An 11,810-nucleotide genomic window follows, 5' to 3' on the forward strand; every position below is an offset into this window, starting at 1 on the left:
ATCCGAAACAGAACTGTGCACCTGAGTCAGAAATGACTCCCTGTTAATAATCCCGGGGAACCCTGGCCCAGTGTCTGGGATGCATCCTGGAGTCTTGACTAACCTCCAAGCTATTGGATAAATCCTCCGCGGGAATATTTCAGCGGGTTAAGGCGTTTGGTTTCCTTTCAACATCGTACTCAAAATTGGTGGAATTTTTCTTGAAAAGATATCAATACATATTTTTTTTCATCGCCCACAATCTCACCACCCTAACAATTATTTTCATCATCGTTTTCATTGTTTATCTATCCTTATATGTGTTCTAAATTGGAATTAATCTACCCCATCTCAAGCTTTCCTCTCAGGACAGTGACGCCTAGTAGCCGTGACCACGCACCGTGCGCCTTTAGTTTTGCTTCCATCTAATTGTTTAACCTGAGAAAAATCCCTTCGTATCCCTCTCAGCCTCAATCCATTCGTGAAACGGAAATGATAACACTACAACACTTGCAGAGCTATGAGGGCTAGGGAAATGATGACATAAAAGTGCTTTATAGAGGGTGAAGATTATTCTTTTCCATTTTGCTTTATCCTCCACTCACACCTGCTCTATTACCCTCCTTCCTCACCAACCTCATTCACCACCGCCACCATTCCTTTAATTTTCTGCTTACAGCTTATTTTGTGTGTGCACTGTGCCATCTGGCATAATCCTTTCCACCAGACTGGTCCAGTGTGGCCTCTGCTGATGTTTCTTAAACAGGAGTTTCCCCCTCACAAAAGGGAGTCAATTTTATGTGCCCACCAGTGAAAGAAGAGGAGATCTTGTTCCCACAAAAGCACGTTTGATTCAAATAATAATCATTTCCATGTGCCCACATCATGTGCCAGGAACCATGTTCATTTGGGGATACACAGTTCAGTGCATTCATTCTACAGAACTTTCTCGGATTCCCACTATGCACCAGGCACTGTGCTACATACTGGGAATATTACAGTGAACAAAAGGACAAAGTCCCTACTCTCCCCAAATTACAGTCTTAGACATGTTAGTGGATTTAATCTTCAAAAAACTCCTATGAAGTAGGTGCTATTGTCCCTAATTTCCAAATGGTAAAACGAAGGCACAAAAGTGGAAATGACATTAGTTCACTTATGCCAAAGATCACACAACAAATAGCATATTTTATTGATCTTGAGGTGCACATTTTCCCACATTTCAGCATCTCTTAAATGCATTGTAATGGACGATGTCTTAGCATTGTGGCATGCTTTAATTAGCAGTATTTTTCTTAGTAGTTCATAAAATAATGGTATGACTTATAATCACTGGCATGTTAGATATGAAGTAATACAGATATGTGGCCAGACCTGCATTATAGACCAGGTCCTCGGTTAGGTTCATCACACTTTCCTGCTCTCCTTTGTAGGGAAGTAGGCATTGACCCCTGGAGCCTTCTCTCTGGGGTTCCCTTGTTTTCTAGCTTCCAGCTAGGCTCAACCAAGGGGGAGCCTTCTTCCTACCCCACCCCCACTACCACCCCCCACCCCCCTTGAGCAACATCTCTGGGTCTCTGCATTACCATGGGACCCCAGGCCCTGGACTTCTGTAAGGCAGCCCCTCTCTTGGACTCTCTAGCCTAGGGGTTGTGATGGCTTCCTGCAGTTTCTCATCTCAGAGCTGTCTCACCATCTCTCTTTAGCTTTTTAGCTGTTCCATTCCCCGTGCAACCAACTCTTTGACTTAAAATCCCCTTGGCTTTAAATATTTAGAGGGAGTTCTGTTTTCTTGAGGGACTCTACCTGACATAGCTGGCATTCAAACTCAGGTTTGCACTTTCCATCACACCCAACAGCCTTTCGGCTCTCGGGTACTAAAAGGAGAAATGAAGTATTAAATAAACAGCCCAGTGGTTTCTCACTGAGAAGCCACAGGCTGTTTGAAAGGCACTACGATTCTTGCAAAGAACACAGGAATCCACTTGTGCAACAAGCATGGTCAGTAAATTAACTGTCTTTCAGATATAGGTACGAGTATTTTCTAGGTTTTGTTCCAACAAAAGTCCAACAGTTGAATCTGATTGGGCTGGCGTGAACTGGGTCTGTCCATAAATTAATCAATATAACTGGACAAGCCCTGAGTCACGTATCCACCTTTAGACCTGAATTTGGAGTGAACTTTACCTGAACATGGATCGAGAGTGGGAACAGAAAAAGAAGAAATTGAGGTGCCATTACCAAAAGAGGGAATGATACTAAGGTATCAAAAAGATACCACTATAGGTGTCGTCATACTCACATATGCTGAAAATTATTAGTCTAGCACCCTTAATACATCAGGTGAGTAGATAAGTGAAGCAGACTTCTTTACTAACAGAATCCCATTTTACGTGAAATAGCAATGTGTCCAGCTAAAGAAGCTTGCTCTCCCAGACTCCCTTGCAGTGAAGGTGCCTAAGTGACATACTTCTGGCCAATGGGATCGCTGACCAAGGCATCCCTTCTGTCAGGAAACACTGTGAAATACTTTGAAATGGACAAAAAAGATTACTGGGTACCACAACATACCCTTTAGCATCATCTCCATCTTTCCTTGTCTTTGAGCTATTTTACAAGTTTGGAAGTTGTAGAAAACTTATAGAAATGCAAAGGACCCTTGCAACTAGAAATATAAATGAATTGTTTGTGGTGGGCGTGCAACTGATTGTTTCCATGTTGACATTGACCAGTTTTCTGTCTATGTGTAAATTCATTTCAGCATTCCTGACTGCATCTGTATGTATGTATCATTGTCTATGTGTGTAAGGTTTTTGAATTCTCCTTTGATCTTGTTTTAACATCTTACTGGTTCCTTTATTAATTAGTGAGTTAAATAAAATCTTTCGTATGTATTCCTTTTATAACTGTATTAGAGCCATGTTCTTATCTTTTAAAAAATTTACCTTTTAACACTTCCCAAATAAAAAGGCAAGGCCTCACATTAAAAACCCCTGATCTTGGGTGGGAAAATGGGAACAAAAATTAGATGAAGACTAGAATTATTGCAAAGAACACAGGAATCTACTTGTGCAACAAGCATGATCAGTAAATTAACTATCTTTCAGATATAGGTATGAGTATTTTCTAGGTTTTGTTCCAACAAAAGTCCAACAGTTGAATCTGATTGGGCTGGCTTGAATTGGGTCTGTCCATTCAGATGGAGGGGATGGAAAGATTTGGGTGTTCAAAAATTGATTCTGGTGATGAATGCACAAATGTATGATGGTGCTGTGAATATCTGATTATACACTGTCGATGACTGTAGGGTGTGTGAATATATCTTAATTACACTGTATTTTAAAAAAGTAAATGAACAATGAGGGGAAGAGGGGAATGGAATGTTTTGAAGGTTCTTTTTTATTTTATTTTTTGGAGTAATGAAAATGTTCCAAGTTTGCTTGTGATGAATGCACAACTATATGACGATACTGTGAACAACTGATTGTACACTTTGAATGATTGTATGTTTGGTGATTATATCTCAATAAAATTACATCAAAAAAAGCCCTGATCTTTCTCCCTTCTTTCGGCCTGGAACTGGAATATAAGCCAGGAGGTGCCGCAGCCATCTTGCCACTGTGAGGGGCTCGCCTGAGAACGAAGGCTCCTATGCTAAGGATTTTGGACGGGGAAACACATAAGGAGCCCAGGTTCCTGATAACACTGTTGAGTCACCATCCCAGTGCTGGAGTGTATCCTTCCAGGCTTCCTATTGTAAAAGACAAACACCCCTCATCTGTTTCAACTAGTGCAGTAGGGTTTCCTGTGACCTGCTACAGAATGCTTTCCTAACTGATACTATCAGGAAGTCAGGGTATTTCCTTTGACACAATGAAAGAGAAACCTGTGATCAAGCAAAGCACCCCTGAAGGAAGAGAGGTGAGGTCTGCCTCTAGCATGAAGATGAAGCTCTGGCTAAGGGATAAAGAGAAGTGATGTTGCGAGACCAATCATTCACGGGAAGCGTGGAGGAAGAGGCAATTCTGACACTCGCTTTCTGAGAAGTCTTCTCTTCAGGAGAATGAATTTGTTTGCTCTGGGCTCCTTGAATTAGAAGTGACTTCTCACAACATGTGACACCTCATAACTTGCTCTGGAGCTCAAGGGGATAGTACAGAAATCATGTGCTTTTTATTTTTCCACTCTTGGGGCTAAACTAGCCCTGAACCAGACATTTTCTTTCACCTGGTTCTTTCTGGGCATTTTCAAGATGACCACTTGTGGTAGACAGATATTTGTTGATTGTCTTTCCAGCTTCCACTCCCTGTGTCAGTCCCATTTGGGTTGGAAGGTTCATCTCTTCTCCTCACTCTAACCATGTGGCCTGACTGGACCTTGACAACCGCCCACCCCCCATCCAGAGATGGGGCAAGTCACCCAGGTTAAGTCCACCAGCACGGTGTGTTATTCCAGACAGAAAATCCCAGGAACTTTTAGGGAGCTCCTGGGAAAGAGACTCTCTCTTTCTGGCTGAACTTGAATCTCAGGATGCAAAGTGGAATTGCTAGCAACCATTTTGCCACCAGGTGGCCTGAGAATAAAGTCAGTATGGAGGAGAGCAGAGCTGAGAGACAGAACGTTTGCTCCCCAAATCCAGCCACATCTGCAGTCAGTCCTAACCCTCAACTTTTCAGCCACAGAAGACAACAAATTCCTATTTTTCCTTAAGCTAAAGTTTGAATTGGAGTGTCTTCCACTTTTATATTAGTCTTGGTGCGCATATAGGGTTAGGGCCAGGACAGCCCAAAATAAGCCAGCCCTTACAGGGGTTTACTGAGGCCAGTGCTAGCCCAGCATTTTTCCCCCCACTCTGACATACACACTGCATGCTGTGACCTTCCAGAGCACAGTCTCATAACCAAATATGTATTTTGATGTAACTCCCAGATGGTTGCAGGTTTGTAAAGCACTACAATAACTTGTGATTTTCAATTTTACAAATTTATAATCTGTCATTCTCACAACCGTATGTCTGTAAATAGCTCACTACTTACTAGTAGCACTATGGATTATGACAGATTAAATGGATTGTTAACTTGATTCCCTTCTCTCTCACTCAAGAAGACATTTTGGAGTACTTAGAATAAGACCTGACTCAAAGAGAAACATTATAGAGGTAATCTTCAATCTGTCTAATTTGTTTAAGTAAATAAAATTTCAAACCCTAGTACTTTAAAAGTAGATATAAAGTATGACAGACATGCTACACAAACAACTGAATTCAACATACCAGGAAGTTGAGCCCCACCGTGGATGAGAACTGCTCTGTAAATGGGCTCAATTAATTTCCAGGCTATATGAATGAACTTAAAAATAATAAATTATTCATCTATTAGCTATGGTCTAAATTGAAATTTTTTTTTTCTGAAAAGAATGTTCTGATTTGTTATCTTTCTCTCTTACAGATGTTCTTCACGAGTTGATCTTTCAGCAAAACGGCACCTTTTCTCTTGGATTCTCTGATGTTTAAACTTGTTTAGAAAAAAAAAATGAATGGGAAAAAAAAATGTAAGAGTCCCGGAGTGGATCCCAGTTTCAGGCATACCTTGCTCCTGGAGATAATACAACATGTTCAAGAATCCACCTCTTAACTGTACCTAAGGGGGCTACATAAGTGAATATCCTTGTTCCTAGGAAAAGTGCATGAAAGTATTAAGTGTTCAAGAAGCATGATGTACACAACCTGCTCTCAAATGTTTAGAAAGTAGACAGGTAGATAAATAGATGATAGATAGATAGATAGATAGATAGATAGATAGATAGATAGATAGATGATAGATAGGATGATATGGCAAATGTGACAAAAGGTTAGAAGTTGGTAGCTCTGGGTATCTGGGTGGTGGGTATGTTGGAGTTCTCTGTATGGATTTTGTATTTTTGCAACTGTCCTAAAGTTTGAAATTATTTCAAAATTAAAAATTTCTGTATAAAAAAAGAATCCATCTTGCTCAGAGTATTATAAAACACATGTGGAAAGTTTTGGTGTCCTGTGAATCTGGTTAAGTATATGGGAATTACTTTGCACTATTCTTTGCAGCTTTTCTGTAAGTTTGAAATCATTTCAAATTTAAATTTTTTGTCTTTTTTTAAAAAAGAAATTCTCTCTTCATCTCTTGGCTCCTTCCCTATGCTATCTTCATTCTCCCAATTTGGTGGGGGCCAAATAGGCAGGTTCATTTCCTATCAGTTTAGCAATCCAGAAAAAACAGAGGATATATTTTCCAATAGCTCCAGTGAACAACTCAGGTTAGTGACTCATGAGCCGGGCTTGGTCACGTGCCCACCCCTGAACCAGTCGCAGTGGTGCAGGGATGGAATGCCAAGGGACGGAGCTAAAGGATTCCTAGAGCCACGGGATGGAGCCAAACCAACCAAATCCTCAGGGCTGGAGAGGGAGGGAAGGACGGGTCACACACACACACACACACACACACACACACACACACACACACACACACACAAAGGTGCTGTTCCAAAAGAACAGAGCATGGAGGCTGGGAAATTTTAAAAACAACATTTATGTACCCCATCATCCACACTCTTGATCCCAGAAGCCATGGTCAAAGGTAGAAGGATGACAGGAGGGAAGGAGCAGGCATGGCGGCACCGATAAAAACCAACCTGTTCAGCTTCTCCAAAAATCAGCTGTTTAATAATGTCATTTGCTGTTCTTACAAGGCAGGGCTGACAAGGGCTACAACCAGTTCAGACACAAGAGGTCCAAAAACATTCAACATAGAGGAGGATTAATTTTAAAAGACGGTGCTTTTTTGTGTGTGACAAGATGGGCATTTGGAAGTCAGGCAGTGAAACCTGCTTATGCAAACCAAGGACCCTCCTCATATAAGGAGCCCTGAAACCTTGACACTATGGTCCTGAGATTGTAATTCCAATGCCTTTTAATCTACCGCTCTTTTTATTGTAAAAATATTACATGGTACTCACAAAAAAATTCAATACAGAGGTATACACAGTAGAGAAGTTAATGTTTTCCCTCTCCAGAGAGCTTTTAACAGTTTGGTGAATATAATGATAATAATAGTATACAAAAAAACTTACCTAGCATCTACTATATGTTGTCCACTGTTCTAAACACTTTATATAGATTAACTCATTTTACCTTCACGTTCGACTACCTAAAGATGTAGATACTATTATTGTTTCTGTTTTACATATGAAGAAAATGAGCCTTAAAGAAGTGAAGAACCCTGCCTAAGATCTCACAGCCAGTAAGTGGGAGAAACAACTTTCATGCAGGCAGCCTGGCTGCAGGGTACATATTCTAAGCTTCTAGATTTTTAAATACATATATGTATATATTCTTTTTTACTTTACAAAAATGGGATTATGCTACACAAAAAAACAATGTGTGTTTGTCTTCACTTACCAATACGTCTTGAACATCTTTTTGGGTCAGGACTTATAACAATCTCATTCTATATGGAGAGCAGAGATGCTCAGCACAGGGCCTGGCCCAAAGGGAGTGTTATATGAGTGAATTCTATTCTTGTGAATAAGAATGCAGTATTTTATTGAACAGAGTCACCCTGTTTTATTTATCTCAATCCCCACTGGTAAACATTTAAGTTGCTTTCAATTTTCTTTAACTTTGCATTGTAGAAAATATATACACGCAGAGAGAATAGCACAAGGAAGGCCCATGTTCTTACCATTCAGCAACAACAATTAACTCATGACTGATTTTGAGGTGAACGGCAGCACCCCCCCCATGACATCACTTGGTGTGGGTGGGGAGGACGGCCAGGGACGCGGCCTGGCGGAGCCCCTGGGGAGACAGTGTGGAGTGCAGTCCCAGGCAGGGCAGGGCGAGGGGGGGAAAGTTCTTCCTTGGTCTCCACGTGGCCTGTGGCAGCATGAAAAACAACCAGAGGGTACCAGGCACCTTCAGCAAACCCTTTAGGGACAAGCAGACCAATCCCAGAAGCAGCTCCCTCCACGCCACCAGCCCACCCTGGATTTCAACCAGGAGGCCCTGAAAGATGGGACCAAGGATTGTGGTGGAATCTCTTATGGAGACCATTGGTTTAACACAGTGAGCGAGTCAGGGTTGGCCACCCTGCACGCGTGGCCAAGAGCCAGGCCCCTGCTGGCCGTCCTTTCGTTGAATGCCCAGGAGAACCATGGGCTGGCTAGGCCCACTTCCCCTGTCCCAGAAGACTTAGCGGACAAAGATGGGACAGGTCTCCCCAGAGCCACCCCCCACTATGGCAGCCCCATCAACACAGTCACCGTGAGGCCTGGGACCCACCATCCCACCTCCTACTCAGGGGCCCATCGGAAAGCCACGTCCTGAGCCCCGGGTTCTCTCAGCTCTGCTCTGAGGGGTCGGATCTGGGCACTTGTTTTTTTTAAGGGTTTTGGGGGAGGGGGGTAGGCAGCCTGACAGACACAGAGGAGTCTTTGTTCCTTGAAGACTGATGGACCACAGAGCGAGAAGGGCCTGAGGAAAATGAAGCACAGACTTCTGTTTCCCTAAGCAATTGCATGGCTATGGACCATTTTGCATCTGGGGTGGGAGGCAGAAGGAGGGAGGAGAGGAGGGACTTTTAAGGGCCTAGAGCCTGCGTTTCTGCTCTCTGGTACTATCTGCTTTAGCAAGACTTACTTAGAGCAGTTTTACAAGCATGGCCTCTATCCCAGTCTAAAAGCAAGGGGTAGGGCGCTAATGCTGAACTGCAACCCAATGGGATGGGTGGGGTTGCCTGTCAGGCACTCACAAAGGGGGTACAGGAAGCTACAGCTTCACCTCTCTAGACTTGACCAGTTCACTGGTTGTCACCCCAAGAAGTTGTCCTAGGGTTCCTGGCAGAAGCCACACTGAGGTTGGACCAGACACACGCAGCATACAGAGAAGGTACCTGAACAGAAGCACTTTTCATTGGCCAAGGGCAGGGGTGATTGCTCATTCATTTCTCCCTTCCCTCAGCCCTGAGATACACGGAGGCCTCGAGAGAGGGGACTTGGCAAGTTGGGAAAGGGAAACAGGCTTGCTTTTCTCCTCAGACTCAGGTGGCTGTGATCTGGGGGGTCAGACCTGAGGAGCCAGAAGCCTGGGGTTGAAAATAGAGGCCTTGAGAGGCCAGGCCCCATACGGGATTTGGAGAAGGCATCGCCCCTCCCAACCCTAAAACTACAGGTCACCAATATGAAGGCCTTGGAATGTGTGATCAGATGCTGGAAGGTCTTGGAGAGTGGGAGGCAGCAGGGATGGGACTAGAGCTCTGCGAGGAGTTTGCTGCCAATGGGGAAAGTGTTTTGGAAAGTCACCAGCCATGGGACTGGGTCAGTTCACAGCAGAGGAGTCTTATAAGCAGGGTGAGCATTTGTCCTTTGTCTGGGTGCTTTGGCTTTATGCTTGTTTTCCCAGGAATTAGACCCACTTTTGAAAGTGTCCATATTTGGATAATAAATGGTCACCAAACATATCTGGAAACAGCCCTTGGTCTGACTTTCCTGTCTTCAGGTCCTGGTGGCAGGATTCCTGGGACCAGGCCAAACCCGGCTGCATCATATAGGAGGAAGGGCAGGGGACGGGCTCACCTCAGAGAAGCAAGCGGGAAGGCGGCGGCCAGGAAGCAGTTCCCTTCTTGGGGCAAAATGTTGGACCATTATGATCCGTGGCAACCAGTCGTGGTCCTGGTTGAGGGGACAGCAGGTGAGAAACTTCAGGGAGAGAAAGTACAGGGACGGACGGGTTCCAGACAGCCAAGCAGCGACCCCGGTGGGGCAGGACCTCGTTACCTGTGTTCCAGAAGTGAAACCCACCCCAGCACCAGCATTGGCTCTCTCTCTCTCTGTATGCATTTTCTCTGTGCAATGATTTTATAAAAGAGTTCACTAATTAAAAAAGAAACAACAAAAAAACACTTCATGACCACTCTCTTTCCATTTCGGATCCTCTCCCCTGCTGGACCACTTAGAAGCAATCCCAAAGAGCACCACATTTCTGCAAATATTTCAGTATTTATTTTTCAAAGATAAGGACTCTTGCTAAAATACTAAGTATCACATCTACTATAATTAGCCACAATTCCTTAATATCAGCATTCTGATTTCCCCAAATGTCTCACTCTTTTTAGCAGTTGGAATGGTTTGAAGCAGGAGCCAAACCATTGGTTGACATATTTCTTAAGTCTCCTTTAACCTATGGTTTCTGCGTTGTAAAGCCTCAGATTAAGACTCAATGTTATGTGTTCCGTTGGCACCTAGTGAAATCAGAGAGCCTCAAATGGCCAAATGACAAGCTCTCCTTCCCTTAGACAAAGGACCCTCCTGACAAAAGGGTCTAGGAACCGTTGCTGCTCAGCCCGGAGCAGGGGCCTCAGTTCCCTGCCAGCCCACAGGACTACATCCTCCCACAGGAACCAGGGGTCACCTCACCCTCCTGGGACTACAAAGCCTGCCTTCCTGAGCCCCGGGTTGTCACTCTGTGCCCGAGGGCAATCCCCGTGGGCCCCGCGTGGTCACCAGGCTGTTGGCACACATGACTAATCACCTGCTGCCAGTGTCATGTGTCCAGGGCTGTGTGTCACGCATCTCTGGCCCTCCTGGATACGTGACCCACCACCTTGGACAGGTGTGCCCAGGGTGGACATCCCTCCCTCACCAACAGGGTGAACGGGAGGTGATGAAAACAGGTCCCCCCTGCCTTTTTAATTTCTCTTGCAACATACAGATTGAAGAATCCCTTGTTTGCAATTTTTAAAACTCATGTTGATAGGGGACTGGTGGTTTGATGGGTTGAGCCCTCTACCATAAGTTTTACCCTTGGGAAGACGGTTGCTGCAAAGGAGAGGCTAGGCCTCCCTGTATTTGTGCCTAAGAATCTCCTCCTGAATGCCTCTTTGTTGCTCAGATGTGGCCCTCTCTCTCTGGCTAAGCCAACTTGAAAGGTGAAATCACTGCCCTCCCCCCTACGTGGGATCAGACACCCAGGGAAGTGAATCTCCCTGGCAACGTGGAATATGACTCCCAGGGAGGAATGTAGACCTGGCACCGTGGGACGGAGAACATCTTCTTGACCAAAAGGGGGATGTGAAAGGAAATGAAATAAGCTTCAGTGGCAGAGAGATTCCAAAAGGAGCCGAGAGGTCACTCTGGTGGGCACTCTTATGCACACTTTAGACAACCCTTTTTAGGTTCTAAAGAATTGGGGTAGCTGGTGGTGGATACCTGAAACTATCAAACTACAACCCAGAACCCATGAATCTCGAAGACAGTTGTATAAAAATGTAGCTTATGAGGGGTGACAATGGGATTGGGAAAGCCATAAGGACCAAACACCACTTTGTCTAGTTTATGGATGGATGTGTAGAAAAGTAGGGGAAGGAAACAAACAGACAAAGGTACCCAGTGTTCTTTTTTACTTCAATTGCTCTTTTTCACTCTAATTATTATTCTTGTTATTTTTGTGTGTGTGCTAATGAAGGTGTCAGGGATTGATTTAGGTGATGAATGTACAACTATGTAATGGTACTGTAAACAATCGAAAGTACAATTTGTTTTGTATGACTGCGTGGTATGTGAATATATCTCAATAAAATGATGATTAAAAAAAAAAAAAAAAAAAAAAAAAAAAAACTCATGTTGAAATGGTGGGAAACTTCCTCATTAGAGCCTGTGTCAAGTCGCGGTAAAATCCAGGTTATGCTGTGAAGCAATCCATGAGAATCTTCGGATCCACGTCCCTCCCCTCAAGCTACAGGTCTCCAGCTTTCTCCTGGGCTACATCCCCTCCAGGTAGAAGCCAACAAAAAATAGGGTAAATT

Source organism: Choloepus didactylus, chromosome 23, assembly GCF_015220235.1.
Source record: "Choloepus didactylus isolate mChoDid1 chromosome 23, mChoDid1.pri, whole genome shotgun sequence".
NCBI classification, from domain to species: Eukaryota; Metazoa; Chordata; class Mammalia; order Pilosa; family Megalonychidae; genus Choloepus; species Choloepus didactylus.